At 37.9% G+C, this 23,361-nt stretch overlaps 1 protein-coding gene across 1 annotated transcript in view; it reads right to left on the bottom strand.

Moving 5' to 3' along the window:
• Positions 1 to 23,361, bottom strand: part of LOC150076383 (diacylglycerol lipase-beta-like) — a 281,587-nt gene that overhangs the window by 183,044 nt on the left and 75,182 nt on the right. Inside the window, exon 3 of the mRNA XM_090387345.1 lies at positions 9,962 to 9,997. The gene's annotated coding sequence lies outside the window, so the exon portion shown is untranslated. The remainder of the gene's footprint in view (positions 1 to 9,961; positions 9,998 to 23,361) is intronic.

Here is a 23,361-nt window from a genome sequence, read left to right as displayed (position 1 = left end):
AGTGAATTTCAGTATTCTTGCAGCACTTTCGATTTCCACTATTAATTATTTTAATTGGAAAAATTTATCCATAAAATTTTTTTTTTTTCATAGCACATTACGATACTACCAATTTTCATCAAAAAACGGCCGTTGCTCGAGTAACTTTCGACAGAGTTTTGGTTTCCGCTTCGCTTTTCGTCAGCTTCGATAACCATCCTGCACGCTGGTTGGGAATTCTTTTTGGATAAAAAGACTTGTTTCCAGTGGCGTATCCAGGTATCATCGGAAGGGGGAGGGAAATAGCGACCAGGCTTTTCAGGTTTTTTTTTTTTTTTTTGAACGCCTCCTGCGTTCTTTTTCTTTAATTTCAAATTTTTCATCAAGGGGGGATATGCCCTCTCTGCCCACCCCTAAATATGCCCCTGGTTGTTTCTAACGTTGTTCTTTAATCTTACTTTTAATATAGCGTTAGAATCAAGAATGAAAGTGTAGTTTTCCATTTTAAACTATTTCTTGCTATTCCCCCCCCCCCAAAAAAAAAAAAAAAAAAACACTGATTGGTTCATAAATTTCACCAATGCCAGCTAATAATGTGTTTGAATTTGGAACGTCAGATAATTGTATAACACAATCAATTTAGTGTTTCACCTCCACACATGAGCACAGCAGCAGCCTGGGGATATCGAAGGGGCTAATCTTCCTAGTAATTTTTTGTAAATTTCTTTAGCCTTGGGAAGACATGTTTTTCTTCTTTGACGCAAACCATTTCCCCATTTGTACATTCCTTGAAGTGATATACAGTTGTCGAGTACACTTTTTTTCCATACGCCGATGAATTATTACCGGAAAGAATCCATCCACTGTAACACTGTAGTTTGGACGCATCGTTACGCTTAAATTACACCACACCCATGGGAGCGCGCAATTTAAATTTAGACAATCGAAATTTCGTGTTTGTTTGCCTCCAGTGGCGCGCCCAAAAATTTTGTTTGGGTGGGGGTGACTTGTATGTTCCACATTTCAAACACATGATAGTACAATTATATAAAATAAAACAATGTTCTTCGGGGGCTTAGCCTCCCCTCCATGGGTGGGTCTATGTTTGATTCGCTCTTGCATAAATAATGACAGAGTAATCCGTAGCAGAGTTGTAAATTGAATGTACAAGTACTCATGGCAAGTGTTCGACTCCAAGTGATATCAAAAAACACAGTAACATTCTTATATCTTGTGAACTCCTCTGATAGTACGTGGGAATACAACAAAAAATACTGATTTCATCGATGCTAATGACAACATACTAACAATTACTGTGAACACTGACTAACAAATTAGAAAATGTACTCGTCGCGTTATACTGTACTTCAAGCTTATTCGATTCAGAAGACGTAAACTGCGGACCAAATCAATCGCGGTCTTTATGTAATCTTATTACAGACCATGAACCAAATAATCTAAGCCTGGCCAAAAACTGTGTTATGAATTTTCGGCTTGCTGGATGGTTTCTGTAAACATACCAGACACACGAGAAACGTTTTGGCGGGAAAAAAAATAAAAAAATAAATAAATAATAATAATAATAAGTTTTCCATTGGACTGAAATAATCTATGACATATAATTTAAATTTAATTATGCAGCTTTTATATTTCTTTCTTTAAAAAAAAAAATTGTTAATAAGGGACCATAAATTCAAATTACAAGGGAAAAGGTTTAAACTAAATTGTAGTTTTCTTTTAGTCAGGGAGTTTTTGATTACTGAAACAAGTTTTATCCGTAGGTGGTTGAGGTTGACAGTTTGAAGAAAAACAAAGGTCTCCTGGATATTTACCTACGTGAAGAGAGAAATGCATTATTTGTTTATTTTCTTATCTTATTATTCTTTTTTTTTTTTTTTTTTACTTATGTTTGGCTGGTGCAGCAAAAGCCCATGGCTTCCTTGCACTATATGGCTAATGCTAATAAAAACAGAAGACACAGAATTACTTCGTACAGATTCAACGCCAAACTGAATTACGTTCAATGAATAGTTCCACGTAATTAGGAGCGCAACCAGAAATTCAAACTCATATTTGGGGGGGGGGGGTTATGTCTGCTGTATTAATTCAGCAATTATTGTCCATACAAAAAATTAACTTCTGTTTTAATTTAGAAAACGAAGTTTTCTAAATTAAAACAGAAGTTAATTTTAATAAAACAGAAGTTAATAGTATCTAAATAGCAATCAGACTAAAAGTAGTCTATTTGTAATAATCTGAACTGATAATAGTAAAATATATGAATTTCTTGGGAGGCACAAATGCACCCTTAATCCCCCCCCCCCGGCTGCACTACTGGTTTAATTAGCACGTAGCCGAAAAGTTTATTAGGACTCGAGAAAGCAACCTGAATACTGAATGTAACTAAAATTAAACTAGCAAATTTATAAAATAATAAAATTTAATTAGAAAATGCACACGGACATTTATTTACTTGTCCGTAAATATGCGTGCGTGCGTATCAGTGTTGCCAACTCTTAATAATATTTCCCGCTAGCCGCATAACTCAAAATCCGCTATTTTTAGCACTTGACCCGCCAAATTTTTTAAATTTTCATTTGTTTGTACTTTGTAGTGAATAAAAACAAACAAACAAATAGTACATATAAATAGTTATTTATTTTTCTGTTTTTAATATAAAATCAATATCTAAAAATCTAAATTAATTTCGAAATTCAATACCGCCTCATCATATGCTTCTTGTGTACCTATTTTGCGAAGCACTTCTTCAGGTAAAACATAATTTTTACAACACTTTTCAACTCTTTTGAGCCCGTATCGTACTGATAAGATTGCATTAACCATGCCAACACTCATTCTGTTGCGTGTTTTGTTTTTTACTAGATTTAAGTTGCTGAATATTCTTTCCACATCTGCATTGGATAATGGCAAAATTAAAATACCCAATGCAAATTCGCTAATTTCTTTAAATGGATTTTCACCGCTTGCATATCGATATTTCAAAACTTCATTGTATTGTTGAAGTTTTCCCATTTAACGAGAGTAATGTTTATATACTGTTGCTCCATTTTTTCAATTTCTACTTCAGACAATTTTAAGTTTTTGTAATAAATTTAACAGAAACTTTTTCTTTAATATATTGTTAACTGAGATTAATGATATTTTTTCTAATTCTTTTATGTTGTCTAGAAGGCGTTGTTTTAATTGTTGATACAAACCAATCAAGAAATTACGGCATCTCTCTCTTATTGCCATTTCATCTGTTGTTGTGATAAGTTTATTCATTATTAATTCATTTATTTTTCTTTCAAATTGGTATGGCTTAGGGTCTAAATAATTATTAATGTCCTCTTCTATCCTTTCAATATGTGTATTTGGTAAAAATGGCAATCATCGACAATAGCGTGTTTAAATCATGTAGTAATAATGTAGGATCGGCAGTATTTGATTCAAAAGATTTGTTTACTCTTTGTACTTCAGATAAGATAGGTTTTAAAAATAAAAGATACGCTAAATTACTTTCATCTTTAAACATTGAATAAAGAAGTTCTGCAGTATAACATTTGTCAGTCAAACGAGTTATTTCAAAATGGGCTTTTAATTCAATATACTGTTCTAAAATTCTTGTTATAGCAACTTCAATGGATAACCACCTTGTTTGACACGAATGAACTATCTTTTTTCGGATCTGCACCATCGTTTATGGCACTGTATAAATATTTGAATTGATTTTGTCGGCTGGTGGATTTACTAAACCAATTATAAGTTTCAGCTATCATGAATTCTAGACTTCTAGGGAATGTTTCGCGGGTTGCATGAGATACTGCTAATTGCAAAGAATGACATACGCATTTAATTAATATCAAGTTCGGTACATCGGACTTCAAATGTGTATAAACGCTGTTATTAACTCCACTCATAACGCTAGCATTATCTGTCCCAATGCCCACAAGATTATTTAAAGTAAGTTTAAAATTTCCCAGCGTTATTTTAATTGAATTTGAAATATTTTCAGCGTTACACTTATCTAATTCTACAAGAGCTAAGAATGTAGAAACTCTTTTATCGAATTGCTCATCATAATACACAATTGCAATACCTAATAGTTTTGTTACACTAATATCGTTTGATTCATCTAGTAACAAACTATAGTTTGAAAAGCTCAATGGCTTTTCAAACTATAGTTTGTATATATTGAGCACTGACTTCAATAAATCTTTCTGAAAGTGGGGGTGTAGGATATATTTTATAATGCCGCTGCATTTTGTTCGATGAATTTTTAAAGTTTTGGCTGTTTGATCTTGGAATGCATTCTTACATAATTCACCAAGGTGGTCTATTGCCAGTATTTACGAGTGAGCACAAACAAACAAACTTAACTTTGCTTCAGCTTCCGCTGTTTGTAAATTCTTGGTGGAAAATTTAATTTAGATTGGTTGCCTGATCTATTAGGTGAAAATGGTTCTGCTGACTTAATAGGTTTGAAAATTTTTAAATGACTTTTAATGTCTGAAATTTTAGTAGTAAAATCAGACTTGCAATATTTACATCTTGCTCTAGTTGGATGTCCTGGAATCTCTATTAACCAGTCTTTGAATTGTGGAAAAGCTAACCATTCCTTCCGAAAATTTTGGGTATATTTCGTTTTGTTTTTGTCCGCCATCCCGTAAGGTAAGGTTTATGGCCAGTCCGCCTCTATCGATAGAGAAAAAAATATGAAATCGTGAAACGCTTTGAGCGAAATGAAAGACCATGTGATATTGCACGTGCTACAGACCTAAATGAGGCAACGCCGAGAATTACAAAGAATGCGGAGAAAATAAAAACAACTTTGATAGCAGGAACAACTAAAAGTGTAATTAAAATCTATTAGATTAAGACACAAAGAATTGGAAGAGATGGAACGGCTGTCATCTGTTTGGATAGAAAATCAAACAAAAAACAAGTTTGCTTACGATAGAAGCAAAAGCATTAGCAGTATTTTATTACGACCTTTACGTAATAAAAAAATACGTAATAATCGTAATAAAATACGTAAGTATTTTATTACGATTATTTATTGTGTTTGGTAATGTTTTGGTTACAAATGTGTGTTCAATCTTGGGTGGTCGGCACCTAACCCAATTTTTCCCATAGGGGCTGTTGTTTATATTGCACGAGGGTTTCTAGGAATACAACTATCGTGCTATACGAGGACTGACTATACTAAGATATTATTACACTGTGGTTATTAGAAATAATTATTACTTATTACTCTTATTACTTATTGCTCTGTGGTTATTAGAAACGTTGAAAGAGATGTCGGTAATTCGGATCGCATTTCTTGGAAGCCAAACAAATACGACGAAGAAAAATTATCCAATGCCATTCCTTCGCGGTTTCAAAAAAAGGCGTCATTAGAATTTTTTCCACATTTTTAGATTTGATCCAACAATTTAAAGCTATGACCCAATGATCAGGTCGTTTGACCGCGAGCGTAACTACGTAAAATTGTTGGGGTTCTCCTCAGGGAAGTCCAGAATAATATAAAACCGATTCTTCGCTTTATAAAAAAAAAAACTATGAAATATGATATCCCTACTATTTCAATTATGAATTATTTTTATTATTAATTAAATAATCAATTGAACAATTAATTTAATATTTCTTAAATGAATATTTCTTAATTTAAATGTTACATTGCCAAATTACATAAAATTGTAATTTGGATTGCCAAATTATATAAAATGCTAAACATTTATACTCTTCCCGCTAAAAAATCCGCTATCCGCTATTTCATATTTTTTTCCGCTAAACCTGAAGCAATTCCGCTAAATCTAGCGGGAAAACCGCTAAAATGGCAACACTGGTGCGTATATGTGTTATGCGCCAAAGCAACTAAGGCGCAAGTATATTGCGTCTACGGATTGGGTGTATTCTGTGATCAATTTTCCTGTTTGCTGCCAAACCGATGAAAAATCCATGCCATTCTCTCCTGAGACCAACTAACTCAGCAATGTTGCGCAAAAAAAAAAAAAAAAAAACAACTTATAAAAAATTTCTTGCATTTTTGACGGAATTCGAACCGAGGTCTCTTTAACCTGGTGTAAGGAGGATGATGATTATATCCACTTCAAACCAGCGAGGGAATTTGTCCGATTTGTTTACCAGGCAGTAAGCTTAAATACCGAGTAAAATCGATCGGACACTTAGCAATCCTACAAGTAGAATATTGGCTCAATTAGGATGAATGACAATGGCAAAATTAAATCCCTGGTATACCCCTGCCAATTGCACTCCGCCAGATATGTATCACGTTCTCGTCAGTATGTGTGGCAACAACGACTGACGCTGGAGAGTGCCGAGTATTGCCCTAGAAATTTATATGTAATCTTTGTGCTCTTTAGTAGGTCGCTTGTAATTTGAAATTGATGAAATATCCTTTCTCTCCCCTGTCCTGCATTTCCAAGAATTGGGTATTAAATGGATAAAATCTGTTCACTGATCCATTACGCCTTTCAGCAACAAAAGGTAATAAGTGACATAACTATTTTACTAGTAATTTGGTATCGTGACTGTCACTATAATGCTGGTATTTACATCCCTTTCAATACAATTATTGATATTTGAAATTCAAACTCAGGAACGTACTAGCCAAAATGGCTCAAAATATTGTTATATTCAGAAATGCGCATGCCTATGAGGCGCCTTTGTGCAAAGTCATATCAGTGCTTTAATTCCCCCCCCCCCCTCCAACCCCCTACAAATTCGTTTTAGACAGTTATTTCAGTATATTTTGTAAGGACCAATGAACACATAAAAAACAAGTATTTGTATTAACTTTAGAATATTTATCATTCTGTTTCTTATAATTTACGGCTGAAAACAAATGTTAGGTGATAATGTAATGGGTTCGTAGCTTTTTAGTAATGTTTATACAATACAACACAAACAAAACGGGAATAATCATTAATCGTTTTTAATTTTATTGCTGGAACAAACTTCCATCTGTCGTTGTAGAGGTTGATAGCTTAAATAGATTCAAGGCAGAACGTGACAAACATTTGGAGCGAGTGGATGGGTGAAATAAGGTTTTTTTTTTGCTGATGCTATATAAGCTTGCTTTCTTGCATCATGTGATCCTATGCTAATACTAAATTTTGAAAGCTATGAAACAGCAAGTGCCCACCTTGCTTAGGAGGTTTTGTGTGGTACACAACCTGCGCACACGCATCAGCGGCCCTGGTTATATTACTATTATTACCACCAACAAACAATAGGTATTCATGCAAAGTGGCCATCTAAATCGTAATGCTCTCTTCGTAATTTTCGTTATTAGATTCAGAAGAAACGTTCTGGAAATCGCAGTTTGGTTGTTATAATTGCAGTAACGCAACGTTTATCAACATTGTGGGCCGCCTTCTCTCTGGTGGGTCGAACTATTAGACTAAAATAAAAGAAATCGGAGAAAATAATACTTTACATCTAAAACTATACTTCACATTTTTAATGATGATAAATTTCAAAAAAAAAAAAAAAAATTGATTTTAAATTAATGATTTCAGATGGGCTGATTGGGCATTGCAAAACTGCAGATTTCGTTCAAAATGCAGTGATAGTATTTTTCACACTATAAAATTTATACGTACAATATCTGTAAAAAACCAGGAGCACAGTACGGAAAATACTTATTGAATTTAGAGGGTGTAAAAGAATAAAAGTTTGGGAAATGCTGTGGTAATGCCGCATTGCAGAGATGTCACATATCCTCGCCAGTTCAACCAATTGGCATTTCAGACTCAGTATGTGCATCTTTGTCTTAAGGCTTCGCTGGGATTTGTCCTCCTCGCTCTCTATTTAAGTTTCAGTTCAGTTCTTTGCCACACAGAATTAACTGAAATTTAATTAATACTTTTTAGGATTGGAAAAGGGCACAACGAAACTGACATTTTTAATTAAAAGATGCAAAACTTTAATAACAATGAAAATAACAGCGCAAAACAGAATAATTTTGAATTATAATTTCACAAGCTGCAATACTAAGTAAACTAAGGGAAAAAAAAAAAAAAAAAAAGAGGTCAAAATTCTGGTTTAAAAATGAACTAGGTCGGCTTCATTTCTGCGTTCCAAAGAAAGTCTATATTGGCTCACCTGTAAATTCTCGGGACATTCATATCTAGTCTTGTTGTTTTTCTGCCCATTGTCACAATAATTATAATTTCTGTCACTTCAACATCCAACGGTTAAGGCAGCATTCAGATAGTATATTGTGCTGGCAAGTACAATGCCTAAAGACTCCAAGAGAAACTCACAGAGGAACAGAAAAGAAACCGGTTTGCGTGTGGAGCAATCTGGTACGTCAGTTTCGTATGCTGGGAAACACCACTGTAGGTAGATGATTTTAAGGGGTTCAGAATTAACGCAGGGACCAAGTTAAACTGTCAAATAGTATTACACTAATTATCTAATACTATACTCTTTCCATGACAAAGGGTTTACATTATGGGAATTGTTTTTCACTAAAACTGGAAATTTAAAATCGCTTCTAGAAAATTAGGCAATCCCAGGAACAAATACAAATTCTAAAGATTAAAAAGACATAATATGTACACGAAAGAGAGACAGAGTCTCAGTGTCATAAAATTTTTCATTTCTTTATAGCCTGTGGCTGTGCCTTTATGAAAAGGTATTTGAGGTTTGCGATTGTGTAATGTGCTAGTCTCCACTGAATGCATGTCACTGGAACTTAGTGTAAGAATCGCACATAATTATACGTGCATAAGCAGTTGACATGACGTAGCCGAGTGGTCAGGAGCGTGGTGTGGTACGACCTGGTGGTCGTACCGGAGTATAAACAAGAACATTTTTATGTGCTTTCATAAATTCGTTTCCAGTACCGCACTTTATGAAACTTTTGTAAACATTCGAGTTTTTCTGACAGGTTTCAAAACCCAAAGTAATTTACAGCAAAAATATCCGGAGAATGTGTATCGTACGAAAAATACAGATTCCTCATGAATATGAATTTAAAAATATTAAAATATCGTATCTTTGATCATTGTGATGTTATTCTCTCTATTCTAATGGTTCCCAAACTTTAAGCCCCCCTTAAAATTTTTCATAAATTTTACGCGCCTCCAAGTTTCAGATCAAGTGAAAATAAACAGCTTTAACCTAAAGTTAACTATGAATAATATACATACTTTTATGAATTACACTGTACTTCCATTCATTTAATCTCAAAGAAATAAAATACGAATAATAGAAATAAATAAATAAAAAACGTCCATAACTGGATTAGTGGGATGGTCTGTCCATATTTCGTTAAAAACAGTGCTAATGCTTCATAAAAACAGCAACCGCAACCCTAAAAAAAAAAAAAAAAAAAAAAAAAGGGTCCCCGGGGGAGGCGTGCCCCACACTCTGAGAACCTCTGCTCTATTCTAATCCGCAACTCGGTATGTGTTTGTGGAATATTATGACTGGAATGCAATATGCAGTATTCTATATCTGCAGTTGTCCACTGAACGTGCAGTCACGATACTCAACACGTGCTTGCCCTGGTCGGAAATATTCCACTACACGAAGATCCCTGAGATACGTGTTGCTTTTCAATTTTTATTAAAACTTCAAGATGAAATAGGTAAATTATTATACAAGAAACTGAGGTGTGTGTGAAAAGAATTACTTTTACATATTATAATGTAATTAATTAGTAATTAATCGGAAACAAGATAATTAGTTATTTATTTTTCACTCCTATTCATCACATAAAATGAAAAAATTCAATTGATTTAAGAAATACGAGTAAAAATCGAACTCGCCTGAAATGGAACACACTGTATATACTATCTAACTTGTTTTCACATTTCTTATAATTAAAGGCTTGTCATCTGGTTAAGGTGATTTTGTGCTGCATATAATCTTTTTCCAACGAATATTAAAATATACATATTCTACAAGCTTCGTTTGAGTAACTTCCATAAAAAGTTAAGATACTTACTCGCTCAATGCTTGGTCAGCTCATTTTTGCTCACATCTGTTAAAAGATTGAAGGAAACGAATATCAGTAATGTTCTCTTTAGAAAGAGTTATTAATTTCATAAATTTAATTAAGTTTGAATTAAGAAATGGAATATGGCGTCAGTGCCTCTTCTTAAAGAGAGGCGAGATTTCAAGTCAGTTGACCAAATTCAAATAATGTAAGATATGAAGATAAAGTCCTTACGAGAGTTATCATGGGTGTTTACAAAAGGCGTTACTCCTTGTCATTCACTAATAACAGCAACGTGTTTGTCTTGTTCATACAGGATGTTTTTTAATTTGCGAGCCATTTTAGTTGCGAGCATATACTCTGAGCGGTTAGTTTATTAAAACACCGCTCCGGGCCCGTGGTACGCCCCTATCACCGACGAATCTAGGGATGTCCAGGGGCTCACATCTGGTGAGTATGGGCTTGGCACACCTAAGGTAACGAGCTGGATATCATCATTCTTCTCTTTCTTGGTGATTCCTCTCTACTTCTCTCTCTCTCTCTCTCTCTCTTTCAGGGTAACTTGGGAATTTTTTATTTTTTATTTTTGGCTGGTGCAGCATAAGCCTCAGGCTTCCTTGCACCATATGTCTAATAATAATAATGTCAGAGACAGTGTCACATATTAGCACCAGAATATACACTGTGCTGCCACTTTATTAGGTACACCCCTACTGTGTACACAAATGGTTTGTCCCGCAACGTTGCAAATCACATAATCACAGTTGTGGATATAAATGCAGCAGAACAACTTTTCTTCTATCAGTTAAGCGTACAAACCGTAGCAAGAATGGGGAAAAGGAGTGATCTAACGGACTTCGAACGTGGCATGGTAGTAGGTGCAAGACGTGCTGGACAAAGCATCTCTGAAACGGCAGTGCTTCTGAACTTTTCACGCACCACAGTTTCAAGGGTGTATCAAGAATGGTGCAACGAACAGAAAACATCCTCTCAATGGCACTCCTGTGGAAGAAAATCACTTGTTGATGAGAGAGAGGTCAGAGGAGGATGGCTAGAATTGTGCAAGCAAACAGACGGGCGACAATGTCGCACATCACGTCAGAATACAACCTTGGTGCGCAGAACAAAATATCGCAACGGACCACTATCGCACTTTCTTACAGACTGCGCATGTGCGGAGAGTGTGTTAGTCTAGTGATTTTGTGCTCTTATAATAATCTGCAGCCTTTATCAACCCACTGCAGGATGGAAACCTCTTCAACAATTTATGCTGAGGGAAATGGACCATAATCTGCCACGCTGGTCCAGTGCGGGTTGGCAGATCGACCGTATTTAGCAATGCTCTTATTTTGTGCTCTTACATTTACTTTAATTTCAAGTGCAATTATGCAACCGGATATCCTGAAAGCTAAAGATGTCATCTATACAAAAGCTCCAACTATCGGCCCAGAATTTTTGAGGTAAACTTACTTTTTGATAATTTTAGATAGACATAATTATATGCTTTAGCAATAATGATCGGAAGCACGTGTATCATAGCACTTAGAGCGAAGGCCACCCTACTTCACGTACTCGCAATTAGGCTAATCCCTGCCTCGAGTAACAAGACTCCAACCCTCTCCCTTTTGTTTCTTAGGAAAGAGAAAGTAGTTAACAGTGCACCGTGTTTACTGTGTACTTGTTCGAACTTAAGAAGGGCAAGCTGAGTGGGATTGCTCACGTATACAATAAAGTAATCTATTTCCAGAGCTTACAAATTTACCCCACTTGATAATATATTTTCAGTGTATGTAAATATATTTTTCTAAAACATTGAAGTCAGCCTGCAAAAAAATCGCCAAATTAGTTGTTCAGCCCCTATTTGACCACTTACTTGTGGTTTTTTGGCAATTACAATGAGCTCTGCTTCAATTACTACGAGTAGATAATCGATTATCCGTATTCCTCTCGTTAATTCAGATACCCACTAAAACAAGATGAGCGACGCTGAAGTTGAACTGATAGTTAAGAGACAGGCGGATCACCCAATCCGCTTAAGGAGTGAGGCCCCGACAACTGTGGAAGTTACGAATAAACCTACAAAGACCAAGGCCAAGAAGAAATAGATGGGTAGAGGCGCGCGGGTGCATAAGTACACGTGCCTTGAGTGACTGGGGTTCAAGCCCGTGACTGCTAAATACGGTGCTGTTTCTTGTATTCTATCTATCTTGTGAACTCATCTGACCTTTTAGTCGTCCCGGAGTATAAACAGAAATTTATTTATTATTTAAGAAGGTCTGCTACAGACGTTCCAACAACGAAGGAAGTCCCTGAAGAGGCTGCCAATGAATCATTCAGCGAATTTGACCATGAAGAACAAAAGAGTCAGGAAACTGAGCATGAAGAATAAAAAGTCAGGAACTCCCTATTACCCGGGTTCCCCGGTTGAGTGGGACTCCAGTGGAACAGATTAGTTCGGTGAAACACAAGTAGTTGCTCTTGACATCTCAAAGGCTTTCGATCGTGTTTGGCATAAAGGTCTTCTAAACAAGTTTCCATCTTATGGTTTGCCAACTGTTTTTAGTAATTGGAAATCACATAACCACAGTTGTTTTCTCTCTGATTGCTCACCGAGGGTGATGGTAGATGGCTCTCTGTCTTCTAACTTCTCCACTAATGCCTGTGTCCCCCAAGGTTCAGTTCTTTCCCCCACTCTTTTCCTCTTGTATATTAATGACCTTCTTCCGCTCGGTGGCGCAGGTCAGTGAGTTACTGAATTATGTGCTCCTAAAAATACTCAAATACCTAAGTTAACCTGAAAGGATCATAAATGAACTGCATATTGACAGAGAGCTTATGAGAAGTGGAATCTGGATATAGTGTCTATTAATGGAATCCTGAACAGGTAATGTTTAATCTTGATTTTAAGCATTCATACTTCGGGTAATAGTTGAAACGAACGGTCGGTTTATAGTGATTCAGTGCAGCGAACATAGCAATATTCTGCTGAAGGCAATACGGCACTTAAGCTCTGAACAAGGTCAAGCAGTGACAAAGTTGGGATTATACCTCCGATTATTTGTTGTATTTTTCTTTTTCCTGCCTGATTGCAGCTGCAATCAGTTGGGTTTTTGCTAGTACCATATAGTTCTTGGTCTAGCATTTTTAGTTGTAAATGGGTTTTGGTTCTGAGGGATGGGATGGACCTCTCCCCGCCCTCTCAGATCCAATTGCTTTGTTGGCTGACTGGTTGGAGGCGTCGTTCTCCTCCTCCAGTCTTGCCATTATTTTCTTTTCTACTGCCAGTTGCAGTGGAAATGTATAGTTTTGGATTTTGTTCAGCCTTGCAGGTTGAGTTTTTTTTTTTTTTTTTTTTTTTTTTTAAGTGCTTACCTATGCATTAGTGTTAATTCTACGTGTCTTGTTATTTGAAACAAGTTTTGTTTTTCGCAGCTTGTGGTAGCAGCTTCGCACTTGCTGGTTATGTACATATGTTTATAGATTAGATTACTTGTGCAGAGACATTTTCTCTGCATATTCATTAATTATTGTTTAATACTTAACTTATTATTCTGATTTTGATTTGTTATACTTAGATTTAAATTTAGAATTGCTTTTGATTCGGTTAACTAATTTATTTGTACAATATTTATTGGTTTTGCCTTTGGCATATCTTTGCCTTGGGCGAGTTCTGTTTGTCTCTTTGTGTTTTGTATATATGTTTCGGCATTTCTTCTGATTGACTATTTCTGTTAACTTCTTGGTTGACTAGTTTTTCAGCTAAGATTTTAATTACTTATTTTGTAAATATGTATATTTTACTCTCTGTTTATGCAGTGTAATTTGTTAATATGTTTACTGCTATGTTTCATATCGGTGACATAAGTATTTATTATTTAACTTAAAAGAATAAATTAAGTGGCTATCTAATAGCCACTTGTACATTACCTATGTTCTTTCCTTGAGACTTTTCTTTTTCCCCTTGTCGGTGCAGGTTGGGCTTCCTTATCGGCTAGGAGAATCTTTCTTTCAAAATTACAAGCCTTCAGGCTTCAAAATTTTACCTCTTCAAGCTCTCTCGCTTGTTAGATTTTCCAACTAGTGTTTTCCTCTTTCCTATTTCTTCTTTTTCCTGAGAGTGTTTTGCTCACTTTTCTTCTTCTACTTTCTTTTCTCCTGCTTTATCCTCCCTATTCCTTATTTATTATAACCGGGATTCCACTTGCTGGAATCCCACTTAGTGTAATTTAGATAGTTCCTGGAGCGCCTCCACGTGGCTAGGTACGGGAGTCGGGACGCAGGTAGCTTGCTCCCTGCCTCCCGGCTGCTAAGACTCCAGGGCCGGCAAACAACAACCATCACAACACATATACATACTTACACACACTTGCCAGCTATAAATAATCTACAGATGCTACAGCGGTATATAGGGATAACCCTGGAGGTCGCAATCAATACAAGAATACCTTGTCCTTTGTCCCCCACTCCCACCTGCATACTTCATCGGCTAGTCATCGAACGACAGAAGTGTGCTATCTTGTTGTGCTAAAGACTACCTGCCACGAAATTACTGAAATTCCGGCTCCCGTTTGCATTGCAGAATGACAGATTTCAGTGTATCAGCCGTGCCGCTTACTTGCTGCATATATCTGACGAATGATGACTTCATAATTAAATGCGTTACTTGTCACAAAAACTATTGCAATAAGCCTGATTGTACTTCTGTCGATATTAAGCGATTGAACAAAACTAGAAAACGCAAGTTTGAATGTGAAGCTTGTAGGCAACAAACAGGAAAAAATAATGAAGAATTACCTAATGAAGTCATTTGTGAAGTTTCTTGCACAGAACAGATTAATGACCTTGAACAAGCAACAAGAGAAATCCCCTCGCAGACTGACCTTGGAAATGGCATCTTCGGCCATCCTGAAGGATCAATTTTTGAAACCTTGGGATGCGATATTTTTCCGGAAGACTGCGAGCACTCTGAAGGGGGTTCCGCTAGACAGAGGAGCAATCACAGCCCGAATGAAAGGCAGGAAGAGAACCGTAAAGAATATGTCTCGCGTGCGGAATTAAAGGATATCCTTGCAGACTGCATCAGCCCCTTTTCGATGCAGGCTGTGGAATACGCTGAAAACCTCGCAAGCAATTTCATCCCCGTACATAAAATGCTACAGGAACTGCAGGGAGAGAATTTTCTTCTCAAAGAACAAAACAGTAGAATATTGCACACCCTTAAACGACTGGAAGAAAAGCTAGGATGCTTTGAATCCGTCCTCGTTGCACAAGGTGGCTCAGCGGCCCCCGTAACCGACGAAACTTGCTATGCGAGGCAGAGCTACCCAAAGAAAAGCAGAAGTGATATGCATGGATTGCACAGGAGGATAGAAAGCATTGAAAATTACAAACAGAAAACAAGAAATTAATGGAATTCGGGGGAAAACATATCAGAACGAATTGCAAAACTACAAGCCAGCCAAATAATATGTGAATTTCAAGCCCAGCCGCGAACTGTCTGTTTGCAGCAGGACCTCGTAAGCAATAGCACCAAACCCAGTGAAACTTTAGGGGCAGCACAAGGAAATGACTTCACACATTCCACTAGGAAAAGTCGAAACCAAAATAAAGAAGTCTCAGAAATATTAGGACAACAGGAATCCACTGAAATGATTGGGGCATGCATGTATTCCGAGAGTACGAACGCCAGAGTTACATCTTCCCCCTCAGATCATGTTCCTGCAAACCCACTCACTTGTGCGCACATCGCTACGCTACCTAAAAAGCATAACACTTTTGTGGGTAGAAAAACCCGCCCGTCCCAAAATTTCATGCCTACTCTCGCCGAGGACGGCCGAGGACGTAATCCAGTTCACAGAGAAAGTATTAACATGTCTTCCTGTAACACACCTAAAACAAACAAACAAACGGTTTTCTGAAATCTACATTACTTCCGTTGTAACCCGAGAGCAAATTTTTGTATCAAGGCTGGGGCCCACAACACAGCCCAGAAACATTAAAGCCATGTGTAAAGCCATGGGATAACTGTGGAAGTAAAGCAAGTGAAAACACGACACCCAGCTGACTCCTCCTTTATAATCTCTTGTCCACCAGATAAAGCAACTCGCCTACAAGACGTGAGAGCCTGGCCAGTAGGTACCTTAATCAAGCCCTACAGAGACAGATAGGCCAGACCACTGGTTAAAAATGATACAAGGAATCGGGCTCAATAGCAATCAAAAAAACTACCCCCAGCTGGGAATGCAGAACATCATATCCACTTGTTTGCACAAAATGTGAGGAGCATCTCAAATAAGCTCCACACCTTACAAACGATAATGATGTACGAGGACCTGGATTTCATTTGCCTAATCGAAACCTGGTTGGGAAATGGAAAACAGTTAGATCGGCTAACTGCGGCAGCAAACTACAAATGTGTGGGAACCGGAAGAACAGATAGACGAGGAGGGGGAGTTATAATTTGCTATCAAAATAAATACCAGCCTATAAGAGAACGAACAACCAATTCAAATCATTTTGAAGGGATTTGCGTTACCTTTTCAAAAGAACACGTGAAAATACAGTTATGCATCATATACCTCCCATCTGAGCACACAAAGGAGACAAGAAACGAATATGCGGGGCTTGATGCAAATCTAAAGCCATCAGTCCACACAATAATAACGGGAGATTTTAATTTGCTTCTTCCGAAACACAGGGAGACCAAGAAAGAGCTGGATGCTACATTAGGTGCATTGCACTTAACGCAGCTGAAACCAATGACAAGGGGAATGCAGCAACTTGACCTGTTTACCACAGTTCCTTAGACATAAGGCTAATGCAAAACTTCATAAAATTTAAGTCGGACCACAACCCATTGAAATAGAAGCAGCACTGAAGATACATAAATACATGCAGGGTAAGCACACGAACTGGGAAAAGCAAAGTATCTTTTCTCCGTGAAGTATATTGATGCAGAAGTCATTCTCAGTCATCTGACTAGTTACAACTGGAATGACCTGCAAGAAAAGCCAGTAGACGCAGCTTTAGAAATGATCACTAAAAAGCTATACCAAACAGCATTGGAAGGAGCAGCAAAATAAATCAAAATATCTGAGAGAACAAAAGAATGGTTCAACCCACAACTGAAAGCAAGTTTCCTCAGGAAGCAAAAACGGTATTGAAAATGGCAAAGAACGGGTCATCCCGCCGATCACGTTCGTTATAAGAAGGAAAGAGCACATTTCATCAAAGCAAAACGGCACACTGCAGTGTTGTTAATAACAAACTAAAACGAGCAAAAAGAATTACTAGCAATAGAAATAGCACAGAGAATATGACCGAATGCATTTTCAAGGAATGGGCTAATAACACTTTTGGTAACCTGCCTGGACTGAATCAAATTAAGAACACTGATAATAGTAACAAATTTTTAGACCTCCTGAAAGATTTAAACAAGCAAAACTATTCGACAAGAGAGGAACCAACAAGACCTCCATTGAGTGAAATACAAATCACCAAAGAGAGCATAATGAAAGCAATCAACGATCTGCCCAATAAGGCCACTGTTGGACCAGACAAATTTCCAATGTTCATCCTTAAAATAAGTAGCCCATTTATAGATCTATTACTGCACATCCATCAGGAAATCATCAGGTCAGGAGCTTTCCCGCAAGCTTGGAAAAATTACATTGTAACCCCAATACCAAAAATTAAAAACCCAAAATTGGCTAAGGATTACAGACCAATTTCTGTTAGTTGCACCCTACAGAAGGTATTCGTAAAAGCGCTGCTTCCCACCATCAATCAACACTGCTTCAGCCATAGACCACGACATTTGCACTCAGTCATTTCGGGGAGATCAACAATAACAAACTTACTGGAAACCCTTTTTCGCGTGCAGAAAGCACTAAATGAGAAAAAACAAATTTGATATTATTATTTTGGATATCTCCGCAGCCTACGACAACGTCTCAATTCCAGTGCTCATTGAGATTTTAAGGAATTTTAATGTAAGAGGAAATTTGTTAACTATAATAAGCAGCCTGCTAGAACACAGAAAACTTACTGTTAAGCACCAGAAGCTACAATCTTGCTTTACCATCTCGCGAGGAGTGCCACAGAGGGGAGTTCTTTCGGCTACCCTCTTCGAGGCCGCCCTGGAGCCGTTTCTTGCACGGTACTACAATTTTATAATATATGCTGACGATGTAAAATTCTTCACTTCCAAAGACCATGAATCAGCAGAAGGTATTTGCCAGATGGCAAATAGCACAATCCGAGAATTTGAGAGCTACCTGGATTGCATCGGGCTCTGTATTAATGCACAGAAGTCTGCCCAAATGACCATAACTTACAAGCAGAATAAAAATGCCATCTCTGTGAATGGGTCTAGTGTTGAAAAAGTGCACTCTCACGTGGACCTGGGTCTTAAGTGGGATAACAGACTCACCTTTGCTCAACACTTCGCCCAGAGGCGGATTTAACGGCGGGCGCACCGGGCGCGCGCCCTGGGCCCCGACTTCTGAAGGGCCCACGCAAAACCCCAACTTTATACGCAAAATCCCAACAAATTAGTTGAACTAATATGTTCAACTATTAGTTCAAAACTTTGTGATTATTATTATGCTATTATTAATTATATTATACATATATTATATTCAAATTTTATTGGAAATAAAACATTAATAGTACATAATATTTTTTATTTATTTAAAAAATGGTTAACATGTATTTTTATTTTCCCTGTCTCTCTTTTTTTTTAAGGGGCCCAATATTTTCTTCTGCGCCCGGGGCCTCAACCGATCTTAATCCGCTACTGACTTCGCCCATATGAAGACAAAAATATTCGCTGCTTTATGGGCTATTGCTTTATTCGCTGCTTTATGGGCTATTGCTTTATTCGCTGCTATAGACAGGAACTGGTAGGAATTAGGGATCCTCAGTTAGCGACCAAGTACATTTTAATACGTGTCCTGCCAATTGAAATGTTATGCCTCGCAAATCTGGTCTTCAGCTCCAGATTCACATTATAAGTCCGTCCTTGAGATCGAGTACTGGTTCTTGCGATGGCTTAACAGAGTTGCTGGCCACCCTTTTACTATCTCAAGGGCCATTCTCTACTCAAACCTTAACATCACACCCTGGATGCAGCGGACAATTAACAAGAACATACACATTCTCGCACAAATGCTCACAGGCAGAATAGATGCTCCAGTCCTGGATAATATTCTAGTCAAACCACGTGCCACTGCTAGACGTTGCGGAGAAGTATATAATCCACTGCGTCCAGTCTTGAACAATCTTAGTAGCCTGCAAAGATTCTTCCCATCAAATGCAGCAAAAATATTTAACACATAGAATTACACATAGATGCCGAAAAACTGTGAGGATGCAGCATACCGGAAAGAGATCTTCCAGAATTCGTACAGACTTGCCGAAATATGAATCGGCTGCAAAGTACCAAAGAATTGTGAGTAAAAGTGAAACTTTCTGCTTTAAGAACAATAATAATTTGGTAAGCTGTTGACTGGAAAAATATACCTTCTCTAACAGTTATGTAAATATGTAAGTTATATATGGAATTGTAAATATATGATTTGTATAATGTATGTACAGAATCATGTATATATTAAACATAAAATGTGTATATAATATTTCGGGACGAGACTACATGTTCAGTATATGTAACCCACTGCACGTAGTATCTCGTACCCTGATATGTACTTAGCACCCTCCTGGCACTTTGCCGTCCCGGGATGGCTTCCTTTACTGGAATAAACAGATAATAATAATTATTGCCATTAGAGGAACACTAGAAAAATACATGGCTAAGCAATCAAGTAGAATTACTGCTGCCATTAGAACTAACGTGATAGAGATCTTCAGTAAAATGGAGACAGTGGTCCAAAAATTACACGTTGACCACGAGAGGCTTAAAGCAAAAACTGAAGTTCTCACACAGGAGGGGGAAAAACAAATGCAACAACGCCCCCGCAACTTTGCAGAGGCGTTGAGGAGTGGTGCTCAATACGTGCCCAACCAACCAGGAAAAGTACAAAACCAAAAGGCAGTAAGAAAGCCTGAATCACATATTATTTTGGTTAAACCAGTGGTAGACACACATTTAGATACCAGTGAAGTGCTTTCTTGACCGCCAAGGAAGCGGTCAAGGAAGCACTCACAAAAAACTTCAAGGAGCAGATTAAAACTGTAAAAATAAAGAGTATTAGAAAGACCAGGCATCTAGAAGTCTTAATAGAAACAGACACCAGGGAGGAGGCACAAACCATCCTGAATAATGCTGACATGACAAATTTCGGGCTTAGGGCAGAAGCCCCAAAGAAAAAAAAGGGCATTCCATTGTGATCTTTAATGTGGACTAGAGCTTAACACCAGAGGAGCTCAAAGCCGAGATCTTTAATAAAAATCTAAGTATATACCTGCAAGATGAGGCGAGCGTGGATGATATTAGTCCAAAATACAAAAAAGAAGACCAAGTCACCTACAACCGTAAACTGGGTAATCGAACTATCAACCAGAACATGGCAAATTCTGGGAGCCCAAAACAGGATATTCATTGGCTGGGGCAGCCATAGATTCAAAGAATATATTTCTGGAATGTTGGTGTGAATCCACATGTGGCCACTGTGCTCAAAAGGGGCACGACTATAAGGATTGCCTTGTCAGAGATCAGCCACCAAGCTGCACAAATTTCAAGGCTGCAAAGGCTCCACACCAACATTCCATCGGAGATAATAACTGCCCTGTCTATCTAAAAGTAAAGAGTCTCTACCAAATGCGGATAAATTACGGATAGAAGTCCTTTTCACAATTACCAACTAGAAATAAGAATTGTACAACTAAATGCGCAGAGAGCAAGAGTGGTTGCAGAAAAGCTGAAGATAAAGGCTGAGTAAAAACAAATAGATCTAATCCTGCACCTGGAGCCCTATTTTCGCTCGGGGGTCTACCCCTCATCATATAAAATTGCCCACTGTACAAATGACCAACCATGGGCTGCGACTGTCATCAGAAATCCTGACATTCCAGCAAACAAGATCACCCCACTATGCACTGCCATCAGTGTCTGTGCCCAAATCATGACATCTCTTGGAACTCTGTTTGTCCTCGCCATCTACAGCCATCCAGGTGAAGACATCACTGCTGCGATCTCTCTGATTGAAATGCACTCCAGCTCCTCCCGGGTGGGCAGCACTGATAGGCATGGACTCAAACCGTTGTTCGCCACTCTAACACAGTCAGACACCTGCTACTAAAAGTTTCATACCTATTAAGAAATATTGTTCAAGGTTTAGGCCAAAATGGTTATCTAATGAACTAATGAGACTCGTAACAGAGAAGAAATATGCATGGGATGCATATAAATTATCAAGCGACTTAGAAGCCTATGGCAGATATAAGCTAGTCTGTAATCAGGTCACAAAGGAGGTTAGGCAGGCGAAGGCAGATTACGAGAAAAAATTGGCAAAAGTTGCTAAGAAAAACAGCAAGGATTTCTTTACTTATATAAACTCTAAAAGGAAGGGGATGAATATGATTGGTCCACTTGACATCGATGGTTCGACTGTTGATGATCATGCTCAGATAGCAAACAAACTGAATGAGTATTTTGCATCTACATTCACACACGAGGAATTATTAAGGTTTGAAAATGGCAGAAAGTTATCAAATTGTAGCAGGATACTTAATGATTTTGTAATAACTGAGAGCAAAGTGGAGGAGAAATTGTTGAAGTTAAACGTACGAAAAGCACCTGGGGTGGATGGGATCTATCCAGTTATATTAAAGGAGGCGGCAAAGCAACTAAGCAAACCCTTAGCCATAATTATGAGAGCATCCTTGGACTCAGGGGAGGTTCCCACCGACTGGAGATGTGCAAATGTGACCCCAATTCACAAAGGGGGATCGAAGGGTGACACGAGTAATTACAGACAAGTTAGTTTAACTTCTGTTCCGGGTAAAATAATGGAGTCACTGGTTAAAGATGCATTGCAGGATCACCTAGACGAGACTGAAGCAATAATTCAGACACAGCATGGGACTGTTAAGGGAAAGTCTTGTCTGACAAATTTGATAGGATATTATGATGTGGTTACAAAGGAACTGGATGCAAAAAATAATTTTGATATCATATATTTGGATTTCAGGAAAGCTTTTGACACTGTTGCGCATGGAAGACTATTGTACAAATTGGAGCAGAATGGTATTAAGGATAAGTTGCTACAATGGATAAAAGGATGGTTGAGTGGGAGAAGACAGAGGGTGGTAATCAACGGGTGCTGCTCTTCGTGGACTAATGTTATTAGTGGAGTCCCACAGGGTTCGGTGTTGGGTCCACTGTTGTTTTGTTTATTTATCAATGATATTGATGAAGGTATATCAAGCTTAATATCGAAGTTTGCAGATGATACAAAGGTTGGCAGGATTGTTAATGACAGTAATGGCAGTGTGCTACTGCAACAGGATCTAGATAATTTGGGCAGATGGGCTAAGAAGTGGCAACTGAAGTTTAACCTTGACAAATGCAAAGTACTGCATATGGGTAAAAGTAACCCCAGAGAAACGTACCAACTGTCTGGTACTACACTTAAGGTGGTAGAAAATGAAAAAGACATGGGAGTAATTGTGCAGTCAGATATGAAGTTTTCTGACAATGCAGACAGGCTGCCAGGGCAGGTCATGGGGTTTTGTCAATGATATATAGGAATTTTGCTAGCAGGGAAAAGGAGGTGTGATTGTCCCTCTGTATAAGGCAATGGTCAGGCCACGCCTTGAGTACTGTGTACAGGTCTGGGGGCCTCATTTTAGGAAGGATGTAGATTTGCTTGAGCGTGTACAGAGAAGGGCAACTAGATTGGTGAGGGGAATTAAGGGATCCTCTTACCAAGAGAGGCTTAAGTTCTGCAAATTGCACTGGCTGGAGACTAGGTACCCGCGCGGTGATCTGATTGAGGTGTATAAGGCCTTGAATGGGTTGAGCACGCTTAATTCTGATGGGATCCTTCCACTTTTTCAGATTACGAACCTAAGGGGGCATAAATTCAAATTAAGAAAGGACAGATGCAGAACAGATGTGAGGAAATTTGCCTTTAGCCAGCGGGTGGTTAATTGCTGGAACAAACTTTCATCTGTCGTTGTGGAAGTCGATAGGTTGAATAAATTTAAAGAGGAACTGGACAGGCATTTGGAGGGAATGGTGTGTTGTTTTTTTTTTTTTTGGCTAATGCTGCATAAGCTCATACACTTGCTTTCTTGCATCACATGCCACTACTACTACTACTACCAGATAGGAATGCCCTAGGAAATGGTTCAAGACTTGAGGACCTTATCCTCACATCAGGCTTGCAAATCTTAAACCGCTCAGGTCACCTACCCACCTACAGCGGCCCACTCTAGGAGAGCGAAAT

This window comes from Mastigoproctus giganteus, chromosome 13, assembly GCF_048544385.1.
Source record: "Mastigoproctus giganteus isolate SK-2022 chromosome 13, ASM4854438v1, whole genome shotgun sequence".
Taxonomy (NCBI): Eukaryota; Metazoa; Arthropoda; class Arachnida; order Uropygi; family Thelyphonidae; genus Mastigoproctus; species Mastigoproctus giganteus.
This window is presented reverse-complemented; position numbering and strand designations above follow the sequence as displayed.